Source organism: Colobus angolensis, unplaced genomic scaffold (assembly GCF_000951035.1).
Source record: "Colobus angolensis palliatus isolate OR3802 unplaced genomic scaffold, Cang.pa_1.0 Scaffold207, whole genome shotgun sequence".
Classification (NCBI taxonomy): Eukaryota; Metazoa; Chordata; class Mammalia; order Primates; family Cercopithecidae; genus Colobus; species Colobus angolensis.
In genome coordinates, this window is record NW_012115233.1 from 1,714,999 (window position 1) to 1,741,864 (window position 26,866).

A 26,866-nucleotide genomic window follows, 5' to 3' on the forward strand; every position below is an offset into this window, starting at 1 on the left:
TTAATAATGGGAGTGACTTCCCTAATATAGTAACAAGTCCTTGTATTTTATTAGTGGAAATCCAAACCAAGTAATTTAATGATAGACAAGCTTCCACATATATAATTTTTTGTTAGGCTTTAAAAAAAAAAATGTCGCCGTACTCAGATAGTTTTAGATTTATGCATCGCTTCTAAATTAGTCCCCGCTTCAGTTTGGAATGATACATTTAATATTATGGCTCTGTAGAAAAAATCAATTTTTTTTAGTGTTTTCTTTCATTTTAAAGAGCGTCGTCATCTGGCTAATTGTGTCACTGTAAAAAAATAGAAGAGTTGAGGAGGTGGTTCATGTTTCCCAAGTGTCATTAAATTTGCCATGTGTTACAAATGGGGACTACTGGGGGCCTGTTGAACCCGGGAGCTGTGGGGTAGAGCAGAAGGGTAGGGCCACTAAACAAATCTCTCTTTCTAAATTGAGAGAATATATGAGATATATCCTGAAAAATGTTTGCAGTAGCAATAGTGTGACCGAGATCCACTGTGGTCTTGAGTTCTCGTGGAGCCTCTTGGGTTTGCCTGAGACCCAAGGCAGGTGAGGAGGCCCTGAAACTTCTACCCCACTGATTTTCTCCCCAGATAAGGAAGAATTTATTAATCATCCAGCAGGTATTTACTGTGCCCCTGCTGTATGTCAGATATTTGATGCTAGTCCTTGCCTTACCCTCAAACCAATGGGGGAGCAGCTACAATAGCCTCATTTGGCCTCTACTCTCAAAGTTTGCCTTTGCATTAAATTCCTAGAGAGGAATATGCTTCAGTGTGGGGAAGGGCAAGAGCACTAGTTGAGGGACATATAGTTCAAAAAAATCAAAGATTTTGGAGAAAAGCTCAATGGCACCCAAAATCTATGAGCCATGACCTTGCACAGGGCTGAGCCTCAGCTTCTATAACCTGTAATCAGATATTTTCCAAATAGGCTAGTTATTGTGTTGTACATAAATGTCTGATATATGGTGAACACTTAGAAGTCCTGGAGAATAAAATGAGACTACAGTGAAAATGTATTTTGACAGTCAAAAAAATACAGTATCAATTTAAGATACTAAAAATTTTAGCAAAGGGTGGGAGAAATATATTGCTTGAAAGGCAGTTGAGATATATTTATTTATTTGCTAGCTATCTATTTTGATGCCTCTCTCCTTTGATTTTGCCCAGTGTCTAATAGCCTTTTTCAATTGCTTCTTTTCCACTTTCACTTTCTTTACATATGCAAAATCTTAGAGAAGTCCCAAAGTTTGTAAATACCACCACCACCAACAATAATAATAACAGCTCAGCAGCACTAAGACTAAATACCATACCAGGCACCCTGTATGGATCTTTCTAAAATAGTTCTGACAACCCTAAAAGAGCAATATTATTTAGCCCATTTTAGAGATGAAGAAACTAAGGCTCTGTCTTTCTGATATAATCTATTACAAAGACTTTTTTTTTTTTTTGAGACGGAGTCTCACTCTGTTGCCGAGGTTGGAGTGCAGTGGCCGGATCTCAGCTCACTGCAAGCTCCGCCTCCTGGAGTTACTCCATTCTCCTGCCTCAGCCTCCCAAGTATCTGGGACTACAGGCGCCTGCCACCTCGCCCGGCTAGTTTTTTTGTATTTTTTAGTAGAGACGGGGTTTCACTGTGTTAGCCAGGATGGTCTCGATCTCCTGACCTCGTGATCCACCTGTCTCGGCCTCCCAAAGTGCTGGGATTACAGGCTTGAGCCACCGCGCCTGGCCTATTACAAAGACTTTTATTAGTAATAGTGAACATTTTTATAGAGTATTTATGACTATATGACAGGCAGTTGATATTTTCATCTTGTTTATTTCTCATTTATTCATTCAACAAATATTTACTGAATACTAGGTAGTCATAGTGGCCCAATCAGTATAGACTGGTCAACAGGAGAGAACTCATAAACCCAGTCAGGAGACAGTATAGAATAACACTGTGAGGTAGGTGCTATTGTTATCTTTAGTTTATGTCCAAGAAAAATGAAGATATGATTCAAATCCAGATACTTCACTTTTAACCATGACACTATATTGCTTTTGAGAAAATTGCTTGGGATCAAGAGAACTGAGACACCGGGGATGGTATGGTTGAGATGAGCCATCCTCCTCCGAGTCTATAAGAGAATTGGGTCTAGATAGTCAGTGTGACTGCAGATCATTCTTTGCCGTCTCAGGAGGGGGACCAAGGCTCTGAGGCAGCAGCCCTAGTTCCTCCATTTACCACTAATTACCATGTAACCTTGGTAAGTCACTCAGTTTTGCTGTGCTTCCCTCATCAGCCAAATGGGGATAGCCACACCTGACTTAGAAGAAGTTCTGGAGAATAAAACAAGACTGTAGTGAAAATGTCTTTTCAAAGTCAAAAAAAACAGTATCGATTTAAGATACCAGTAATTATAGCAAATGATGGGAGAAATATATTGCTTGGAAGGCAGCTGAGATGCTTTTATTTATTTGCTAGTTACTCCATTTTGATGTGTCTCTTTTTTGATTTTGCCCATGACTATTGATGACACATATATAAAAGAGAAATGCTCACTGAAATGGAAAATAGAGACTTTAAACATGAAAGTTCAAGATAGATCAGATTGATTGTATTCTTTTTTTTTTTTTTTGCCTATTTCTGTTAGCAATAACTGGTCCTGTACTGCTAAATATCTAGTTGAAAATATCTTAGCAGACACATTCTGCCTCTACCTAATAAATGAGACTTCCTATATAGACTGTGTGATAGTTGTACAAAGGAATCAAATTCATATATCTAACCATACACAGATACTCAAAGATCAATTGTATTCAATAATATAATGGATGTGTTTTTCATCTTTAAAATTCCTGCAAGACTAGTTATTCTTCACTGATTAAATTAGCAAAGTAGGAACAGATGAAGTCAATTGTCAATTGTTCAAATGCAGGTACATATTATAGAGACAGATCACAACCTTGGGGGCTGCTAATGTGAGAAGATAAATCCCTCCTCATAAAACGAGTATTAGTAGCAATCTGCACCAATGCATTTAATTTCTCATATCCTTGTAAATCTTCAGAGCTCGAATGAGGTGCTTACTTCCTATTACTTCACTCAGAGCAGAAGGTTTAGAATCATCCTAAAAATCTCTTTTTATTTTTTCAAACCTGCTTCATTTCATTCTCAAGAACACTGTACCATCAACATTAAACAGAGCTAGTTAACAGGGGTTTTAAGAAAATTAAAGGTGCGGCCAAGTCTAGACATCCCAAAATAAGTGGATGGGGGGTATATGATTTTGGTCCAGTTTTTTCGGCCACCTTCTTAATGGACAATTTGGATCGCTGCACAGTCAATCCGCTTAATTGCATCTGTGTTGGCCATTAAAACAAATTGAATGCGCTATGGCCAATTTGGTCATGTCATAAAGAAATGGCCTATAGGGCCCATGGAGATGCAGAATTTCAGCCATTATTCGATTATATCTGATCAATGGAGACAGTCTGTATAGGAAATCCAGGAGCTAAAGTAGATCACACCGGAGGCCCCAGCCTACTTTGCCGACCATGTTATTAGGATCCACTGTCGACAGCAACAAAATTGGCCAGGTGGTTGACAAGGCATCACTTTACTTCGTCCTGAGAAGAGAAAAGTCAGTGCCCCATGACTTTGCCTAAAATATCCCGTCAGCAAACCAACAGGTCATCTTTTCCACTTTGAGTCCTGAGTAATTTGAGAAGTAGAAAAAAAAATACAAAATGTCCACTGCCTGTGACCTCTAGTGTTGGTATAAAAATAGACCTTATGCTGCATCCATTGTGATTAATGCTCGGTAGAGGTAATTTAAGAGGGGCCTAATTTTCTTATTTTTTCAGATCTCGTCTCCATGGACTTTACCTTTCCCTGCACCTCTGCTTGTCTGAGAGGTCTCAAGATCATCATTTGGGACCTCCACTTCTGCTGGGTCTGTCATCTTAGGTCGCCTTGATCTTCAGCATCTTTGTGAAGTTGAACAGGGTAACGACTCTTATTATGGGTATTTCTGGATTATACTTTATATATTTAAGCCATAATGTAAGGAATAACTGTGGGCCATATTTACTACACGTTTAATATATGTTAGGTCCTGTTTGGCGTTTTAAGTATATTGTCTTATCTAATCCTCATCTGACCCTGTGAGGTAGGTTCTGGTGTGTTTACTGCGTGGATGAGGGAACTGACACTTAAAATTGTAATCACTTGTCAAGGTCAAGGTCATTCAACAGAATCAGAATCAGGACATAACCCCTGGTCCCTCTGGGTCCAAAGCTTGTAGTCTCAAGTACTGTATCATCCTAAGCACCATTGATGATGACTCATTTCAGGCCGGCTTAAGGGATAAGCTTTCACCAATTTGTTCTTATAAATATTTACTGTTTTCAAACCATGTGTTAGACATTGTGGGAGTACAGAGTTGAATGAAACACAGTCTTTGCTTCTAAGGAATGTACATCTAGTTGGGGAGATAAACTTGCAATGTGACAGTATGAGTTGAGTGTGTTCGGTCTGAACAGACAGCAAAGCTCTTTCCTTGTTGCCTTGCTGAGTGATAAGCAAATCTGCTCCCCAACTTCTGCTCCCTCAGCCTGTAAAGAGAAGTGCTCTCTGCCAGGGCTTCCATGTTCTTCAGGAGCTTAGCAATATGATAGGAACCAAAAAGGGGCCACCGCCTGGAACCAGCAGTGGAGGTTTTGTCACCATTCTAATGGGGCCAGAGACTGTGGGAATATAAAACACTGACAGTGGACACTGAGAACCACTGTGCATGGGCCAGGCAAGTGAGGGCTGAGTCCTGGTGGATTGTGAGAAACCACGGGAAAGTGGCTAGAGCCACCTCACTCACTCCAGGTACCTTCTAGGAGTCAGTGGCCTTGCATGATATGATTAGAGAATAAATAAAATGTGGCACATATATGCCATAAAATACTATGCAGCCATAAAAAAAAAAGAACAAGATTATGTCCTTTGTGGTAACGTGGATGAAACTGGAGGCCATTATTCTAAACAAACTAACACAGGAACAGAACACTAAATTCTTCATATTCTCACTTAAAAGTGGGTGCTAAACATTGAGTACACATGGACACTAAGAAGGGAAGAACAGACACCAGTTCCTACTTGAAGGTGGAAGGTAGAAGGAGGGTGAGGATTAAAAAGCTACCTATTGGGTACTATGCTTATCACCTGGATGACAACATAATATGTACACCAACCCCCCCCACCAGTATTTTATGTATATTACAAACCTGCACATAAGCACCTGAACCTAAAATAAAAGTTAAAACAATCATAAATAAATACATAAAAGGCAAAAAAAAAAAAAGAAGAAGTGAAAAGAGCCATTATCCAAGAAGAAGAAGAAAGAGGAGGAAGAAAAGGAGATTGTCTTTGGAAATATTCTCATGGAAAGAAATTAGAGTTGCTTCTTACCTCCACCATCATATCCTGTTTGTTCCTCCTAGGGAACCTATCACCTTATCCATTTCATCTTTGTCAATCCAAATTCTAGCCACCAAAAGCAAATCACCTTACCTCCTTTGTGACAATTTTTCTGATCATCTCAAGGAGAATGGTTGTAACATGTCTTCTCATTCTTTCTGAGTTCCTCATTTTCATTCATTCGTTCAGTCAATCAGTCTGTAAACAAATATTGAGTGCCCAATAGATGCTGACCATTGTGCTAGGTCTATAGCACTGAGTCAGTGTTTGCTCATTCAGGCACCCAATGACTTCTTATTCCAATAAACATCCTTAAAAGGGATATTTGGTTGAGGAGAATCTACTATATGCAAGATCACAGTGCAGCATAGACAACAACTGTATATGCTAAACCTAGATTCACAGAGTATTGGCATAAACTCATGACATAAGAGAAGACCCAAGGTCAAAGAAACTTCAATTAATAGAAGAGAGTAGAAAGGGCATTTTGCATGTACTGGAAGAGCTAGGATTCTCTAATTGGTTCAGTTATTTATTTAGAAAAGAAAACATGAAGGAGAATATGTAATGTAGTAATAGTTTCTTAGCACAATATCAGGACAGGTGGACTAAACCAGTCCAGATGCCTTCTGGAACAGGAGAGGGGAGCTTTTAGGAGTGCATAGAGGCCTTTACAACAGACATTAAGCTTCAGAAAGAGAAGACATTTCACCATTTTAGGACTTATTCCAAAGAAACACCACACAGCCAAATAATTTTGGAGACCATTTAAAAGAAGAGAACTGCTCCAATATGATGGTATCCATAGAAGACAGGTCTGAAAGTAAATAAAAGATGGTAGAATGAATGAAGTCATTCCAAAAGAGTAAAAGGAGAAGAAAAAATCATGCACATGGCAGAAATACAGAGGCACTAATAAAGTATTTGGACTCAGTGCGGGCAGATGAGAGAGGTCTCTGGTTGGAGAATTAGATTTGAAAAGAGGAATAGCAAGAAAGGGAGATGATAAGATAGACTAATATGAGGGGGATAGTTGTATGGAGACACCAAGAGAAGCATGCTGGTTAGAGGCTGAGTGTTGGGAGAGTGGAAGCTGAATCAAGGGCAGTGAATGAGAGTATGTATTAGTTCCAAGGCTATTGAAATAACAGTTTCGATGTCATTTCCTCCACCACTAACGTCACTGCTGACATCACCACCACAATAACTATCACCGTCATTATCATTGCCACCATTATCATTACCACCATCATTTCTACAACTACTGTTGCTACTACCATCACCATCACCACCACCACTATTAACATCACCAGCATCATTGCTACAACTACTATTGCTACCATCACCACCACCACTATCACCATCACCATTACTACCACAAACACCATCATGCTCACTATCATCATTGCCATAACTACTATTTCTACCACCATCGCCATCACCACCATCACTACCACCATCACCACCACCATCACCATGATTATACCACCATCACCACCACCACAACCACTGCCATGCTCGCCAGCACCATTGCCACACCTAGTATTATAACCACCATCACCATCCCCACCACCACAGCCACCATCATCGCCACCATCATTGCTGCCATCACCACCACGACTACCACCTTCATTATTACTACCATCATTATCACTATTACCAGCACCATCACCATCACTACCACCACCACCATCGTCATCACCATCATCATTGTCACGACTGCTATTACTACCATCATCACCATCACCATGACCACTACTGCCATCAGCAGTGTTATCACCATCATCACCATTAGCACTACCACCCCAAACTATTGCTCCTCTGTAGACAGAGAGAATTGTACTTCTTTCTTTCTGATTTGAATGCCTTTTATTTCTTTCTCCTGCGTAACTGTTCTGGCTACAACTTCCAGTACTACATTGAATAGCAGTGGTGACCGTGGCCATCCTTGTCTCTTCCTGATCTTAGAGGGGAAAAGCTTCTAGTTTTGCACCGTTGAACGTGATGCTAGGTGTGGCTTGTCATATATGTCCTTTATTATGTCAAGATACATTGCTGTTGACCTGATTTAATGAATGCTTTTGTCGTGAAAGGAGATGATCTTTGAATGGCTGCTATTTTCGTGGACTCTTTGGCCCTCTCTGGGTGCAGCTTAAATGTTCAGTAAGGACTCTAATGAGTAAATTCTATGCAGCTTGACATTCTTGTCTGAATAATAAAAGTTCTACAAACCAGGTGGCTCCAGTAATCTGTTTATTATCATTTCTCTTTCCTAGTTAGAATTTATCATTTTTCATCTGTGTGAAAAGGAGTCTCTTCATCATTTCTAGGCTATGCTATACTTCTGTATCCAGAAACTCTGACTTAGAGAGCCTGGGAGATGTGAGAGCATTTGATAGATACATAAGTTAATGAAAAGAATATTTAATCTATTTTTTTTAGATGGGAATGCTGAGACTCAAGAACTTGGAATGTCTATACCTAACTGCAGGTAAATTTTTTTTTACAAGAGTTTATATTAAGTGCCTCATGGAGACTTAGAAGACTTACATCTCTTAATGTTTTGAGATTGACCAATTTTAAGTTAGAGTTGTTTCCAAGAAAAGGAAAAAATAAAGAAATGATCAACCTCTCTAGCAGATAGATAGTCACAGCTTTCCTATAACACAATTTAAAGGAATCACAATTTGTAAATGCAAAGATTACAAAAGGACTATTCATCTTATAAACCAAGATGCTGTAGAACTAATTTCAATTAAAGTTTTGCAAGTGAATTTTAAATCACATTGAATTAAGCAACAATTAATTTACATGAAACTTCTAGCAAAAATATTACTGTGTAGAGTAAGAGGTACCTGTTAACTTCACTACCTGAAATCCATTGCCATGATTTTTACCCATGATATTTTCTTAGGACAAAGTATTAAAAGATTTGCGTCTTTGATTTCAAGCTCTTTCCAGGACCCTTTTAAAGAGTAAAGATGTTGTTATAGCTTCAGTTGTGTGTGTGTTTGTGTATGTGTGTTGTGTGTTTGGCAATAGGAATATTTCAGGAAGAATCTCTAAGTTGATAGAGTTTGGAAGAGCAGGATATTCTGAGAGGGTTTTCTCTCTCTCTGAGTCAATAAAAAATCAGGCCATGGTTCTCTCCTTTCATCATCTAGAAAATAAAGAACATTATTTGTCGTTTAATCCTTTGGAAAGATAAAAAGTGGGTAAAAAGATAAGGGTTAGGGTCAAGAGACCTGTATTCAAGGTTTGTGCTCTGTCACTTAGTTAACCATGGATGAGTCCCTTAGCTTCTCTGAATCTTAGTTTTCTTATCTATGAAATAGAGATAACACTTGGTGCCATTAGGATTAAGTGAGAATGTACTAATGTTCAAAGAGTATGTAAAAGTCGAACATAGTGCCTGACATAAAATCGATACTCAATAAACTAACACAAAATAGACACTCAATAAACATGTTGAAAACATGGAGATTTATGTGTTCACACTAATTGGTTTAAGTCTTAAACCCAGGAAAAAAAATCTGAACTGCAACATGCAACGAGGAGTAAACCTTGTTTGCTAACTGAATGTTGAGATTTCAAAGAACGCTCTCCTCCTCAAACCATTTTGCCTTTGAAGAGACCCACATGTTTCTCATTTGAGCAAAATGGTTCTTCATTCCTTAAACCCACTACTCGGAGGCCCCTGGACTGGGGTGCGGTTTCTCCTTGTTAGGATTTTTCTTGTCAAATGAGGCCAGATAGTGCATTATCAAAATGACCCATGCTGGTGCTTGAATGATGTCACGTCCCTTGAGAGGAGGGCAAGTAGATATATCAAGCCTTGGGCATCCCCAGGTTTGGCTCACTGCTAGTGAATCCAGAGCACCCAAACTAGCTAGACTGGTTCCAGATAAATAAATCAACCTAAGCAAGCCATTGTCCAGGGATGAGTCTGGGCAAGAGGTTGACTTTTCTGGCTCCCACCCTCCTTCCAGATTGTCATTTAGAACCAGCTCAGGCATCTTGTCTGACTGTCCTGTCTGTAAAACCTGCAGCAGATCACCAGAGCCACAGAAAACCGCTCACCCTGCCAATGGAGGCCCTCCTGTGAAGATGCTGGGCTTCTCTTTGCTAACACATGGCTTCTGCATCAATCAACCTTTCTCCTCAATGCTGCCTCACCACCCCAGTTCGTGAATCACTGCCAGGGATCTTTCCTTGCAGTTGTTCCTCAATCACCACCCTTCCTGTCACCTGATCTAATTCTACATTCCCGTCAAATACTGCCTTAAACATCCCCCATTCTATTAATAAGATGTCTTCAGCTCCTGCCTGCACTGACGTTTGACATCCAAGCTCCTATTGTTACAATTCCACCTCCCTTCTTGGATAGCTCATCCATAAATTGGGGATAATGATGCCAACATCACTGGATTTTTATGAGAATTAAACCAGATAATTTTGTAAAGAGCTTGTCAGAGTTGATAGACTTCATTGCGTTTGACTATGGAGATGGTACATAGAAAGTGCCCAACAAATAATAGCTGGTAACAAGTACTTTAAAAATAATTGAACCTACTGTCATAGTTGGTATTCTAGATAATTTGTAGCCAAACACATGCATACCTCTGGAGAGCAAGGAATTCATCATAAACACTTGTATCCCAAGTACACAGTATGTGCTTTCAATATTTGTCTATCAACTTCTGATAACATCTGGATTTGGATAATAGCATTTGTTTCTTGCTTTTATACATGAGCGTGTGTCTAGTTCCAATAATAGCAGTTAACATGGACGAATGCTTACTATGTACCCATTCATTTACTTGCCACAGCAATGCTCTGAATTGGATGTTATTTTATCACTAATTTTCAGATGGGTAAACCGGGGATCCAATTTATATCATGAGTAAACAGTAAAGGTGATGCTCAAACCCAAGCATTCTGGCACCACAGTTCAGGTTCTTAACCACAATGTTGTCTCTCGACTGCCATAGCATGGCATGGAAACCTTTTCAAGACCTGGTCTCCCCCTGCTGTTTCAGATTCTTTTCCTGCCAGCCCTTTGCTCAGTTTTTTTTTCTTCCCCCCGTTATATGGAACCTTTAGTGGTTCTCTAGACACAATTCTCCTGTTCATGCTTCAATCAGATTGCCAGAGAAAATATAGCATGCCAAATTAAATTTGAATTTCAGATAAACAATGAATACTGTTTTAGTATAAGTCATGTCCCAACTATTGCATAACAAATACTTATACTGAAAAAAAACTCATTATTTATCTGAAATTCAAACTTAGCTTGGAATTCTGTAATTTTGTTTTCTTTTGTTACTAAACCTGGCAACCTTCTGCTTTTAGGCCTTTGCTCAAAGAGCTCCATCTGCTTGGCAATTTTCTATGCCTTCTCCATCATGCACTATCTTGTTCATCCTTTTAAGTCTAATGCAAACGTGAGTTCTCTGATGAGAATGCCTCCGGTACCTCACTGCATTGTAAAATCCATCACTGGCATTTCCAGTATTACCCAGCATTATAAACCGAATGCTAAGCTCTCCAAGGCAGGGCCCATAGACTCAGCTCTGAATCCTCAATACCTGGTGTGACATGTGGCGTGGAGAAGGCATTCAATACTGAGTCATGAACAGAACTATGGAGAAGGCTTCCCAGTTCTGCCGTTCCCTGTCATATATTTCTCCTTTATCTTTGAAATTCTTTGAAATGCACCAAAATTCCTGCATAGAAATTGCTTCTCTCTCTCTGTATTTTATTTATTTATTTATTTATTTGTTTGTTTGAGACAGGGTCACACTCTGTCATTCAGTGACAGATGCAGACAGTGCAGTGGTGAGATGATGGCTCACTGCAGCCTCAAACTCCTGGGCTCAAAGTGTCCTTCTGCCTCAGCCTCCTGAGTAGCTGGGACTATAGGAGTGTACCACCATGCCCAGCTGATTTAAAAAAAAATTGCAAAGACTGGGTCTCACTGTGCAGCCCAGACTAGTCTTGAACTCCTGGGCTCAAGTGATTGTCCTGCCTCGGCCTCCCAAAGTGTTAAGATTACAGGTGTGAGCCACTGCTCCCAGCCAAGAGTATTTCTCTTCCTCATTTTGAGCAAAAGATATCTGGTCATTGTAAGATGTCTGAACCATATTAACCCCTTGTATTAATCTCCTAGGGCTGCCATAACAAATGACCACAAATGAGGTGGCTTAAAACAGCAGGAATTTATTCTCTCACAGCTTAGAGGCTGGAAGTCTGAAATCAAGGTGCCGGCAGGGTCACATTCTCACTGAGGTTGCTAGAGGAGGGTCTGTTTCACGCCTTTCTCTTAGCTTCTGGTGGTTGCCAACAATCCTGGGCTTTCCTTGGCTTGTAGACACATTGCTCCAACCTCTGCCTCCATTGTCACATGGTGTTCACATGTGTCCTTCCATCCTCTTCTTTCTGTACATATCCGTATCTCACATGACATTTGTCTCTTCTCCTTTTCTTATAAGGACACCAGCCACATTGGGTTGAGGGCCCACCTTATTCCAGTACAGTCTTATCTTAACTCGGATCGTGATTATATCTGTGAAGACCCTATTTCCAAACAAGGTCACATTCACAGGTACTAGTGGTTAGGACTTCAACACACATTTTGGGTGATGTAGTTCAACTCACAACAACCCTGGACAAGTGACTTCTCCACTCCAGGCCTCCATTCCTGCATCTGTAAAATGGTCATAATCTTGCTTATCTCGCTGAAGTCAGGGATTGAATGAGATCATGCATAGTGCCTCCTGCATTGGAGGGCTGTGCCTATGACTTCTATTCCTGTTTCTTTCTAGTCCCCTGCTAGCTGTCTGCAGCATGAAATATTGACAATAAAGGAAGTTCCAGCAGGTAGAATTTTGGCTCACAGAGGCCAAACAGAAGCACAACATTCTATGTGTTCTTTCAGAGCTCGCTTCCTTCCAGCTGGAGGACTTTTCCTTGTAGTGTAATCCTCTGCTTGACTTACTCTCATCTGTGTAGGACGCAGGGGCTGGACATGTGAACTGACTTTAATAAAGGTTTCGGGTGATTCTAGGACACCAGGCCGAGATGTGTGTCTTTGGCAGTTTACCCCTGTCATGAGTGGTTATTTTTTCATGGTCAAAACAAATAAATACATAAAAAGTGCCTAAAACCTATAGGGAATCAAGTTTCCAAACTCTGTTCTTGCGGCTGACTTCTGAATCACAGTGTTATAATTAAAAAAAGAAAACACAAAATTGCACTTGGCCATGAAACATAAATTGTACCTTTGTAAAGGTCAAATACTAGTTGTGATTAACCAGACGAGTCACACTTTATCCTGGTTACAACAATACTGAATTTTAAGACTACTTAGAGGATTTCCGTACCCCTCTACCCTACCCTCTTTCTTGCAGAAGTTTACAGTTGGAATCTTATTTGAAGTGGGGTTTTATTTTTATTTGTATTTTTTTTTTTTCAATTTGTGAGATGATTTCCATTGGTTTGGCAATCTGCGCTTGAGTGATGCTATATAGCATTATCAGGGTGCCGACAGCTGCTCTGGCATAAACAAGTGGTGATGCGTTGAGCTGGCACATCCGTATGGTTTGGAAAATAAAATGAAATAAAATAAAAACATTTGTTATCATTTGGAGTTTTTGAACACAGCCAGCTTCAGCACAACTTTAATGCCTCGCATGGCTTTCTTTAAAAACTAAATAAATAATTTTAAATGAGAACATTTTGTTTCGTTAGGAAGAGTGGTTTACTGTGTGGATGGGGAGAGAAGCCTTGGTTTCCAGCAGCTGTTGCTCATCTTTGGCCCGGGGTCTCGTGATGGGTCTGCTGTTGGCTAAAGCCCAATGCTGGATCAGTGGAGCTAATGGAATCTCTGTCTGCTTATCATCTCAGACACTGCAGAACATTGGCCCTCAGAAAATCCTGGCTTTCTAACCCCCTTTCTCCCCCATCCCCTCCCTACCACCCCAGGAAATTCTCTGGAGGGCTGCTATGGAGGCAACAACACCTAAAAATTTAACTTTGGTTCTTTCTTCTAGAAAGCTAAGCTCAGGATCAGGTTTGGTATTAGAAGATTTTATGCTTTTATGCGGTGGTAATAACAATGCCAACCACTAATAATTATGGCGATCAGTGGTGACATTATAAAACACTTTTTTATTTACAAAGTATCTGGGCATATGTAGCCTCATTTGGGGGGTCTCAGGTGTCAATCAATATTCTTATTCCACTTCCTAAAGATGTGATATTGGCGCTTCCCACGTCTTAAAGGCGTAACCACTCCTATTTCACATGTATGAAATGGGAACTGAGAGTTCTACTCCGAGAGATTATCTATGACTCTTTTGGGTGACTGGCAATACGAACGAAAATCAGACAAACGCTTAGACATCTGCAACACCCACAAGATCATATAAAACGTTTTTACTTTTTGTGACAGGACTTTCGCTTATTGTGACCATATTGTTTCTTTCAATTGATTGGAAGTTCCACTGGTCTCTTTTACATGCCTTCATGCTGTTTCTTAACAATGAAAAATAAATGAATAATTGTATAATAAATGCAGATTTTAAAGTGGATGATATCTAAACTCCGTGTAGGCAAGGACCTAATTGATCTTTTTCATCCTGTATTCCTAGTGCCTGGGAGAGGGCTGGCACTAAGTGTTTCTGGACAAGTCATCTCACTTCTCTGAACTTCAGCTTTTACACATGTAAAATGGGGACTGGATTTCCTATTCCAGAGTGCTGGCACATAATAAGGACTCAATATATATGAATTAAATGAATGAATAAATAGATATATAATCTAGGGGTAGGAAGTCGATAACTGTAGATGTTAGGGAGAGTGTGCTGATAAATTAGCTTAGTCCTGATTGGTAATTGTGGCCGATTTCATGCTGCCGTTAAGAGGTTACAGAATGCTGAGTTGGGAAGAGATCTTTCCAATCAGTTCCTGTGACCTGTGGCACTCCCACTCCAGCACATCTTTGACTTGGTTGATAAAATAGTTGCAAACCCTTGTTCCACTTCCTGTTTGTTTTCGGGAAGTTTCTCCCTCAGGCAGAAAGGTTTGGGGACTTCCAAATTGCTTGAGTTTACACAATTCCTATTCTCTGGCCAATGTCAGAGTATTTTTCTTTCTTTTGGCAGAGAAGAGAGAAGGGTATGAGTTGCCAGGTAGTGGATGCAGATGGAAGAACCGGTGGGCCCACTGGTTGACCGTTGGTGGTTGGGGCCATCTTACACAGAAAGTTCATCCTCTTGTCCTTTCCTACTGTGTTAATATGGGAACGCTCCTTCTCCTGTCCTTTATGCCTGTAGTGATTAACCTGGCCATTTTTAAGTAGGCTATGCTAGGAAGCAACTTTGCTATTCCTGCTACTTCATAGGCTTTGCAAAAGTCCTAGGTGTTTGTTTTCTTCCCAAGATTCATTTCCTACCAGTTACATCTACTATTTCCCATCCTCTCTGGCAAAATTGCAAGGAGTGGCATCAGCACATCTTTGTACAGTAGGCGAATATATTTGGAATGCTTATTTCTGAGAGCTGTTGAAGACGACTAACAATTTTACACCACACAGAAGGACTGACAATAAATTTAGGAGTGGCAAATGGAACCACTGTTCTGTTTCCCTCTCGGTAAATAAATAACTGCAAAACCTGTACTCCAATACCAGAGCATCAAATCCATGGCGCTCTGTTGATTAACAGTGAAAATGTCTTTGTGAAGACAATACATTTAGAAGAGTCCTGAGGCTCGCACCAGAAGCTGACACTGAAGGTTTATTTTAACGTAGCGCGAATCAGAGCGAACGACGTGAAAAGAGTTCTGTTTCTCCTGGAAGGATGCCACTTGTTTCTACTCCCAGGGAAATGTCTTCCAAGCTCTTTACCAAATCTGCAAGCTGAACCAACTCAACTGTGCTGCCTTGCCCACCTGAAGACCTCAGGATCCACCAGCAGCCCAAGACACCTCGAAGCTGGTGCAAGGTCAGTACCAGAAATCATGTCTGAGTGATTTGCAATGTAATGCAAAACTCAATGGAATGAGGAGTTTTTTGTGGCCTTGTATTTTTTTTTTTTCACACCACTGAAAGCCAGTGTTTATGTGGGGGCATGCTTAGAGATGGAAATTTGGAAGGAAAGTCCACTACAGCATTTATGCAAATTGGGGATCCAGCAATATTATCTGTTTAACGACACCAAGCAGATGAATGTATATTAACCACGTTAGAAGTAAAACAAGAAAGACGTGAGAATGATATGGAGTAGAAGGAGAGAAAAAGACAAGGAGGGAGAGAGGGAGCAAGAGGGGAAAGAGAAAAAAGATGATGGATTGAAAACTCTGCCATCCTTTATAACAATGTGTTTGCACCTGCTGTTCCCTTGTCTAAGAATGCTGTTCCACCTTTTCTTCACCTGGAGAACTCCAACTCAACCTGTGACCTCACCTTAATGTTGTTTCCTCAGGGAAATCTTCCATAAGCCACAAGACTGGGTCAGGTCCCCATATTATGTGGTCTGATGAAACTGTCTTCTTTTTTTCTGTAGCACACGTCATGATGTCATGATCATAATTATATATCCTGGTCTATGTGATTATCTGTTACATGCTAGTCTTCCTGAAGGATCAAAAGTTTTGAACTAGTAAGATTCCAAAAGCCTAGTGCTGGCCTTAGCTCTGAACAGGGCCTTCAAGTCACCCACTGTGTTGGGGCATGATGAATGAATGGATGTTTAAAAGAACTGCACTTTATTATCTGAGCCTTCCTTGTTTAGCATAGTCCTGTCCACATGCACATACCACAGGCCAGCCTTGTGAGATAATCAAGAAAGGAGCTCAATTCCCATAGCTTTTTAGTGCCATTTCTCAGGTCCCAGTAGATTCACTGATTTGCCAAGAAGAAGCACCAGTGGGTCAGAGGCAGAGCATGAACGGAATTCAGTCTCCCAATGCCAGGGTCCCTCCCTCAATTCCCACTCCTCAGTAGACAGGTCTCTCTGCAGAAGGGGAAGGGGAGGGTTGAGGGTTTAGGGAAAGGACAGTAAAAAGGCAGGAAGAGTAATCATGACAGAAGAGATTTACTCCTGCCTTCTTCTCCTTTCTTTTTGCATTAAGGACAAGCGTCGCCTGCACACGTCAGCACAAATGGGAACATGATGAGGTACCACTTTTTCCAGGGCTGTGACCAACTCCTCAGGGCAGCAGGCAAAGCTGTCCCTCTGAGTTAGCCCTTGAAGTTTTCCTCAGATTTCTTGCTGCAGGGAAGCCAAGCCAGTCAACCCTAGGCTTCCACTGGGAGCTGTATTCCTTCCTTCCTTCATTCATTCCCCAAATATTTTTCAAGGGTCCACCATGTGCCAGGCATTGTGCTAAAAGTGGTTTGTGTAGGCTCGAGTGAGGCCTGCGGGGTGACCAGCTATCCCAGTTTCCCTGGCGTGAGAGACTTTCTGTGTGCAAACTAAGACAGCTGGTTACCCTACTTTGGGCGTGAGCTGAAGATGCAGTGTAACTTTCTGTACAGAGTGTAATTCTGAAGAATCACACCAAGATCACCTTCCTTGCTAAAATGAACATCCTCAAGCTCCAGTCCATACCAGTGATTCCACATCCTCTGAGGCTGGAAACCTATGTTGAATCAATTCTCCCAAGTTATTATTATGCATATTTAAGTTTGAGAACAGCTGGACTAGTGCTTAGGCGTATGAACTTTAAAGCCACTCAGGCGTGGATTCAGATTCCACTCCCACCATTAAACATCCATGCACATTTTTACAAATTGCTTAATCAATATGGACTCTAATTTCCTGATTTGTAAAATGGGTCTGATAATACTATTTTCATGGTGTTCTTGAGTGATGCTGCCTAGAGTTGAAGGAGGCCAGGAGCACCAGAAGCTGGAGGGGGCCGGGGTGGATTCTCCCCTGGGGGCTTCAGCAGGAGCACGGGCTCCTAACACTTCGGTTCCATCTCTTGTTTAAAGGCACCCAGTTTTTCATCATTTGTTACAGCAGCTTGGAAAACTCACACACAAGTGAAGCCCTGACCTACCCCTGAGCACCCCTTGTGGGCTCTGAGCAGGGGTGAGTACTCCTTTCATTCAGGCTTGCATGCCCAGGCCCCATGTAATGTAGGTAATGAACAGATTACATATTCTTGAAAAACCTGTAGGCCCCGATGATAGCAATGTTTTTTATTTTTTATTTTTATTTTTGGAATGCAAAACAATGACAATAACAATAACAGAAAACCAAAACTAAACCTGAACTACAAATGCAAGAGAAAAATGAAGCAATCGAAAGTTGCATAGTTGTTTCTTCCTTCCCCTGAAGGTATGCCTAGCATCTTGTAGGTAGCTTGGTGACATTTCATGGTGATGTTTTACAAGTTGGTTTTGGCCATAGTCACGTCCTTTTTTTTTTTTTTTTTTTTTTTTTTTGGAGTCTCACTCTGTCGCCCAGTCTGGAGTGCAGTGGTGCAATCTCTGGTCACCGCAACCTCTGCCTCCTGGATTCTCCAGCCTCAGCCTCCCAAGTAGCTGGGATTACAGTTGTGGACCACCATGCCCGACTAATTTTTGTATTTTCAGTAGAGACAGGGTTTCATCGTGTTGGTCAGGCTGCTTTCAAACTCCTGACCTTGTGATCTACCTGCCTCAGCCTCCCAAAGTGCTGGGATTACAGGCATGAGGCATCGTGCCTGGCCCCCTTTATTTTTCTTATGTGGCTGTGAAGTCTCTGGGCTGCTTTTGGGTTCTTCCTTCTTGATTTAGCACAAATTCTAACTTCTTGGCCATGTTCCTTTCTTCTCCAGAATTGCCACCACTACCTCCATGTCTTGCAGCCCCTCTTCCCTTCCGTTTGACTGCCACCTTCTTCATTGCCCAGGAAAAAAATAATGAAGTTTCACCATTTAAAGTGTTTCAGTGCAGCTTGCTATGGGAACACTGGAGAGTAACCCAAATGGCCACCTGTCCTAATAGCCACCATGGATTTGATGGATGCTAACAACAGGCTCAGAACTCCCCATCTGTTGCCTCCTTTTATCCACATGAGAATCAAGCAAGTAGATGCTGCTGGTATTACTGTACTTTTCTCATTTTACAGGTCAGGATGGGGAGGGTTGAGAAGGTTAAGGAAGTTGTTTGAGGTCACACTGCAGTTAAGAAAGGAAAAAGGACTTAGAAACTTATTCTTCCAACTTTAGCACCAAAGTCAGTGACCAAGGCCCTGCTTAGAACTTTCTGAAGGTCGCAGCTGGCCTTCTGCCTGGAGTTTTGACTTCCTTTCTGAGATAGGAACTTTAATGGCAATCACAAGAAAGTTCAGAACTTCTCTTTCATATTTTAGGCATTCCTTTATTTTTAAAATTTATTTTAATTTATGAATACTAATTGTATATATGTATAAGGCATGATATGATATTTTGATATGGCTACCTTGTGAAATAACTAAATGAGTCTCATTACCGAGTCTGGCACCTCACATATGTATTTTTTTGTTTGGTAAAACTTTGAAAATCTATCCTTTTAGCAATTTTGAAACATACATTGCATTTAAAAAATTATAGTCACCATTCTGTGCAATAGATTACTAAAGCTTATTTCTCCTGTCTAACTGAAACTTTGTACCCATTGATCAATATCTCCCTTTTCCCCACCCACATCCCTCCCCAGTCTCTGGTCACCAACATTCCACTCTCTGCTTCTTTGGACTCAGCTTTCTTAGATTCCACATACAAGTGGGATCATGCAGTATTTGTCTTTCTTTACCTAGCTTATTTCACTTAGCGTAATATCCTCCAAGTTCATCCATGTTATTGCACATTACAGAATTTATTATTTCTAAAAGGCTGATATTATTCCTTCGTTTATATAGACCACATTTCTTTTATCTATTTATTTGTTGATGGGCACTTAGGTTGATTCCATATCTTAGCTAATGTGAATAATGCTGGAATGAACATTAATGTGCAGATATCTCTTTGATATACCAATTTCAATTCCTTTGGGATATACCCAGAAGTGGGATCTCTTTTATTTTTTGAGTGTGATTTAACTCCAGCCTCTCAGCTCTTTCTCTGAAAATCAGTGTGAACTAGTTATTGCCAGATAGAATCTATTAAGCGGGACTTTTGTTTTGGAGGCATCTCTAAGGACTTGCAAATTAGGAGAAAATGTTTTTCTAGGACCTCTGCAACAATACAAGCCATTTTGTTGGCCAGCATTTCCTAGAAGTCATTCCAGGTAATAGGTGTTCCTTGAACAACAACAACAACAAAAATTTTTCTTGAGCAAAGACTTGTAGGAAATCATGCCATGAAGGTTTTATAACTGCTGGACTTCAGAGCCTTTTGTTTGCTAATGTAGTCTGAGGCTCTCTAAAATGACGCTGTGATATGCATCCATTATCTTTTCATGAAAGGTGGCTACATTTGGGCTTCCACAGAGCAACTTTGGGGACATGTTACTTTGGTTTCTTCCTTGCAATTAGCATTTTCTTCTCTGTGACTTAGGGAGGTGTGTCCACATCTTTCCTGAGAGTTCATTATTTTCCAAGTCCGATCTATGTAAATATCAAATCACTTACAAGACGTGGCAGGCCTTCCCGATGATGAAATTGTCATGACTTCATCTTTCCTATAATCACCCAAATGAGTTCTGAAGTGTGGGGCTTTAGCTGCTGAAAAATAGGAAACAGAGTCAAGTCTGGCCCTATCTTGAATTGTATGTGACAGCTCATGCTCAGTTTCAGTGACAAGAAATGTGTTGAGCTAAAAATATTCTAAGCAGATGTGAATCTGGGACATGTGACTGCAACACACCCCTGCCTGCCATTTTTTCGACTTCTAGTGTCTCTCAGTGAGCAGTCGCTACAATCTCAGGCCACCGTAGCACCCTCTGCATGCAACTTGTTTCTCTGAGTGCATATCTGAGGCCACTGGAGATGGCTTGGTGGAGAATATCCCTACATCAGCCAGCCACAGTGGCTCCTAGCAGCCCCAGAGTGGATGGGAAGAAAGAAATTCCATCACAGGTTAGGCCTAAGTTCTTCTTATGAAAATTCTTGTGCATTTGTTTTTTTCTTCCAGTCTTCCATATCATTAACAAGAGCTTGATTCTATCCTCTGGTTTGAAGACACATTGCTCCCATGATTCTGTAGAAGTGGGTTTCAAGTTGGTCCAGGAGAACCTGATGCCTAGAGGAAAAGGTGGAATCTGCCCTCCATGCAAAAGGGGTGTGTGGGACTCTCTTGGGGGTTAGAGTCTTATATTGAAACTGAATTATTTTAAGAAGGCTCTTGGCTCACCTGCAGAAGATAAAAGCTAATACCTATCTATCTTTTACAGAATGACAAACAATTACTATACTTCACTGAACACATCTTGTATACTATGCATAAGAGCCAATTGTAGCTACTTTTATTTATTGGGCTCTGTCATCAAAGCTTTTGGATACTGTCTTAGTGTCAAACCATTATGGTACTTTAGTGCATTGAGATGTAAGCTTGTGTTTTGATGGAACCAATGTAAGTTTTCATATCTCTTCTTTTCATCTTAGGATCTTCCAGGAATCTAAAAATATGTGTGAGATTTCACATGTAAAAGCTGGGTTATTCTAAATCCACATTTTCCTGAAGATTTTTCTTTGTGTGGTCAGCTTTCTTGGAAAAATCCAGAAGTCGTCATGAACTTACAACCCTGCACAAATAAATGTAATATTTCAGTTGAAGATTGAGAGCTGACATAAAGGACAGGGATAACTGGTCCAATACAGACACAGGTCCTTTGAGTAAAGCAATATGATCATCCTTAAGGAGAGCCTCGGTATAGAGCCTAGTCAGAGCCAGTGGAAGTTTAGACTCTCAAAGAGTCAGCCAGGTTCCTCCTGGGAAGCCCCTACTTGAGAATCCTGCATGACAGAGTTTGACATCTGGCTCTGTTACCTACAAGCTTGACTTCATTCCTATAATCCTCCATTTCATCATCTTTAAAGTGGCGATGAATTGTGTCTAGACAGACAGAATAGATGCGAGGTCATCATGCCACACTGCACATAAGTACTTAGCATGTAGTGAGTACTATGCAAATGGCAGCTTCCATTGCTATTGATGAGTGTGACTTGCTGGGAGAATCATCCATCTATCTTCTATGTGCTAATTGAGTGCATGTGTTTCTTACCTCTGAGTGTTAAAGCTTTTTCAGGAAGAGTGGCAACATCTCAGGCTGAATCAGCCCTATCCAGGACTTGGCATTCCCTGATCTGGGCCCCAACCTATGAGTCATATAGCCTTCTCCATGTGGACACCACAGCAAATCACTTTTCCCATAATGAACAACCAGACACACTCCATTGTGGTGACGGAAAGTAATTATGAACGCAAATGATCTAACCAGACATGGGTTCCACCAAGGTTTAACACCTGGTTTCCTTTTCTGCACAGTAATCACACACTGTCCCGTGGCAGCCACTGAGGGAGAATCATTGCAGAGAATTATGTGATCCTTCTGCCCACTGAACCACAGGCTTGGGTGCAGGCGGGGGCATGGCACATCTGGCTTTATTTTGGGGTCTGGTGACACCAGGAACAGGGATAAATGCCCTACCTTAAGTATGGGCTGTTTCAGATCCAGGAGCAAATATCTAACAGGCCACATTCCCCTTTTTCCCAGCCAGAATGGAGGTTTCCATTCTGACGTGATATGGCCACAATGTCATTAGAACTACCAGCACTCATATTCCCCTCACTGTGATCCCTGCAGCTCAAAACACAGCCATCTAGGCTATGGTCTGCATAGGTCAATGTGACTCTAGTAATTCTGTTACTGCCTTTGCAATTGCTTTTTATGCTGGCACAAACACTGCTATTAATTCTCTCGATACCATGGCTAGGCAACCTTTTTTCTGGGCCAAGCACTGAGCTAACCGCTTTCACATATATTTCTCATTTCATCCCTATGAGGTTATACTGATATTACTCTCACTTCCTAGATAAATGGACTGAGAATTGAACAGGGTAAGGTGACATGCCCAAGGTCCTGTAGATAATACACAGCAAAGATAATACAAAGCAAAGATAATACACAGCTCATATGGCTCCTGGGTCGAAGCTAGTTGCCCTGTATGACAACAGTCCTCTGCAGTAACAGGTCCATGTTACCAATATCAGAGTAGTTGAACTGATTTTGTAAACGTAATGCCTAGGAAGTCTAACCAAGGCCATTTGTTGTTTAAACTGAAGCAAGAAGAAGATTGCAGTTATGAATAAAGAAATTAAGCAATTTTGGTATAGCGAGAGAATCCTGGCATTTGTTGCCATTATTTATTTATTTATTTATTTATTTATTTATTTAATTTGTTTCTCAAGACAGGGTCTCACTCTGTCACCCAGGCAGGAGTACAGTGGTGTGATCTTGGCTATATGATCTCGGCTCACTGCAACCTCCACCTCCCAGGTTCAAGGGATTCTCGTGCCCCAGCCTTTGGAGTAGCTGGGATCACAGGTGTGAACCATCATGTCCAGCTAATTTTCATAATTTTAGCAGAGATGGGTTTTTGCCACATTGGCCAGGCTGATCTCGAACTCCTGATCTCAAGCAGTTCACCTGCGTCAGCCTCCCACAGTGCTGGGATTACAGGTGTGAGCCACTGCGTCAGGCGCCATTATTTATTTAGTTTTTAAAATGAGGAGTAATATAACTATAGCCAGGTATACATAAAGTATGTTAATCTTAAGTATACAGCTTAATAAGACAGGTTATCCATGTACAAATTTTTGTAAATTTGAATGTGTATGAGTTCTCAACTTAGTGTCACTGCAATAGCAAAACATTTCCACCCTCCAGAGGGCTACCACATGTCTCCCTCCACCACTGTACTCCTCCCTCTACCAATATTCAAATGGCCATCATCATCGATTTGTTTTGCCTGTCTTTGAATGTATATATATAAAACAAAGAATGTATATATATACTTATATATGTACACTTTTATATATATGTGTATATATTATATATGTGTGTGTGTATATATATACACACATACATACACACAAACACACGCGCACACACACACACTTTTTGTCTGCTTTCTTTAACTCAACAAAATATCTGTGGGATTCTTCCAGACTAAATTATGCATGGACAATACTGTTGTACCAGTAGTTTGTTCTTTTTAATTGCTATATGGTATTCCATTGACTGGAGAGACCGCATCTATTTATGTTTTGACTAAGATAAGTAAGCCATTTATAAACATTCTTATATAGGTATTTTTGGACATATGCAAATATATGAGTATACATTCCTATGAATAGAATTTCTGGGTTATAGTGCAGTTGTAAGGTTCATTTTAATAGAAACTACAAACAGATTTCTAAGGTAGTTTTGCCATTTTATATTCTTAACAGTAATCTATGACAGTTCTTCTCACATCCTTGCCAACACCTGGGGATGTCCTGACATTTATGTTTGATAAGCTCCTTGTACATTCTCTGTTTTATAAATAAAGCCTGAATTGTTTCTATGAAATGAATCACACACCCATTCATGCTTTATTTTTATCTTTTTGTGAGAAAGAATTTATGAAAAAAAGTATACTGGCCTTTACAGCCCTGCCCCTGAGATGGGGAATGGTAAAAACAAAACAAACAAACAAACAAACAATAATAACAGGCTTTGAAAAAAGGATCTTCAAGTCAGGATGGAGCTTAGATGAATAGAATTGCTACAGAAAGCCTACAACCAAAGTTTTATTTCATGCATGCATAATTCTGGGTTTATTGCAGTCCTCAAATCATATTTTATAACAAGACAAGCTTAATGACTGATTCTTTGCCATATACTTAATGAGCTGATGCGTATACCCCAAGTTACCCAAGTCATCAGATGGCAAATGTTTTATTTAGCCTAGAACATTAAATATTTATTGAGCCAGTCCATGGTTTACTCATTTATTCACTCCTTCTTTCATTCACAAGACAAACATTTATTAAGCATCCACCATGGGCCAGGCACTGTGTTCAGCCTGAGGACATGACACTCAGTAAAACTAGCATATAGGTGCTGCCTAAAAAGACATAATAATACATATAATCAACACATATAATATGGCTTGCTGTGTTCAACAATAAGGAAAGGCAGTGTTTCATTATTCATTCATTCAATACGCACCTAATGATTGAGGCTCACGCAGATATATTGCTCATGTTCTGTACGCTGGGGATGAGGAAGATACCTAGACCCTTCAGCTGCTCCTAAAAGCTTGTAGTCCAGGAAATGAAGGGAAAGTAGCCTGAATGCTATGGCCAGAGGTAGCTGAAGTATGGCACAAGGAATGAGGAGGGTTCAGATAGCAGATACTAGAGTTACACCCCATTCCGAGAGACCCTTTGTCAAGAACAAACAGACAGCATGTCTTTGTCCTGGAATCCCTCCCGACATTCTCAAAGACTTGTCAAGCACAGGGACTTGGCTATGAGTTGATGGAAAGGCAAAGCCATGCTAACCATGCTGTGTGCCAGGGATTGGACTTGCCATGTACATTTGTTGCCCTGTTTTTTGCTGTTTCACTCAATCACAGGCATTAAAATTAACATCAGTGTCAAAAACACATGCTAATGCATTTGCATGTAGAGAAACCGAGAACTCAGGCTTTCAACCCTGGATGCTTTTTATTCCCATGTCAAGAATTTTTGTAATTTTGAATGTGTGTGAGTTCTCAACTTAGTGTCACTACAATAGCAAAGGATGGCCAGTCAAAATATTTAGGAAATCGATTTTTGCAATGATGAGAGTGCTGGTGGTATGATGATAATGTGTATACTATCAGGTAAAAATTGTATACATTCTGACAATCATCCATTCTTAGTCCATTTTACAGATGAGTTAACTGAGGTTCAGAGAAGCATTTTTTTGCAGAGTCATCTTGTAGGTAACGTGTAGGAGAAGTGCAATTTGAGTTTAGGAGGTCTGAAATTCAGAGCTCCAGGGTCTGAAGCCATGAGGCTGTATTACCTTCCTGAGACATAGAGGATCCTTTGAAATGAACCAACCTGTAATTCACGTCAAATGTTTCACATACTGCAGGCGATGAGATTATTTACCATATTCTCAGCGATACTTGAAAACTCATGGGCTTAGTTCAGATTTAGGTAAGGTACAAAGGCACATTTCAACTCTGCTATCCTTTAAACCCCTCACATTCCAGAAGAATGAGGTTGTCTCTGTTTTGTGTGATGTCAGGATTTCCCTGCTGGGCTGTGTCCACTCTGTTGGAGCTCCTTTGTCCTGGGAATCAAATGACTTAGTCTCTTTAGAGAAGTTGGGCATGGAGCCCTGGGCTCACATGGTCACTGGCCATGCTAAGTCAGAGAGCCAGGAGAAGTCATCTCCATCTCCATCTCTGACAGTGGGAGGGGCCTTCTCCACCACAGGTGTTCTCTGAAATGGAAGATAAATACCTTTTAGAAGCATTTTGCTGTTGAACACCACCTGCAACCCTGGTATTAAATGTATCATTTCTTTCAAAGGGATCCCCATTGTCTTTTTTGTTCAACAGACTGTGTATCTAACACGTGCTACTATGTGAAGAATGCCACAGACTTCCTATAGTTGGGTACCTTCTGCAGAGATTGGTAATATCTCTCAAATGTCAAACTTTCTTAGTTTTTCTCAAAAGCGACACGAGGTAATTAAAAATAAACATCTGCTTAGAAATGCTATGAACTTTCAGATATTAAAATACAGATTTTTCCCACTTTTTTTTTCTCACCAATAATTTGAGAACTTACCCCCACCCCAGGATTAGAAATGAACCCTTTTCAACTGTCTCATGATCTGTCTCATGATCCGAGTTCTAGTAAGCAATATGCCATTCCGAGAGAGCGAGTCCCTAAGTAAAAGACAGGCTCTTTGATGACTTGCAGCCCTTCTCATTCCTCCTCTTTGTGATGTGTCTGTGAGAACTGGCTTCTGGTTGCTGCAACACTGGGAGACAAAATGCAAACCAAACAGATAATCCATTTCCAAGGTTTGCTTGCAGAGAGAGAGATCTATTTATGAAACATATATTGTTCGGTTTCAGGGGAAAATCATGTAATCATTGCAAGGGAGAAAGCATGGAAAGTGCTTTATTTTGCATAAAAATCCCCTTGCTCTATGATTTATGTGGCTGAGAGTTTTAGTCTGGGGGAGCATGGTCTTAGTATCCCACCAAAGGAAGATGGAATCTAAAATGCAGAGAGAATTGCCTGTCACAACAAAACATTGGCATTTATTAGCCTGGCATGAGGAGGGGCAGTGTGTGTGTGTGTGTGTGTGTGTCGGGTGGTGGGGTGGGAGGGTCAGTGAAAAAAAAAGAAATAA

The 26,866-nt window shown here is 40.6% G+C and overlaps 1 long non-coding RNA gene across 1 annotated transcript in view; it reads left to right on the forward strand.

The window, feature by feature from the left end:
- LOC105511930 overlaps positions 1–18,971 on the forward strand; it is an 82,632-nt gene extending 63,661 nt beyond the window's left edge. Inside the window, exons 3-6 of the long non-coding RNA XR_001001789.1 lie at positions 15,299–15,491; positions 16,621–16,666; positions 17,359–17,585; positions 18,316–18,971. This is a non-coding gene — a long non-coding RNA (uncharacterized LOC105511930). The remainder of the gene's footprint in view (positions 1–15,298; positions 15,492–16,620; positions 16,667–17,358; positions 17,586–18,315) is intronic.
- Positions 18,972–26,866: the final 7,895 nt, after the last annotated feature.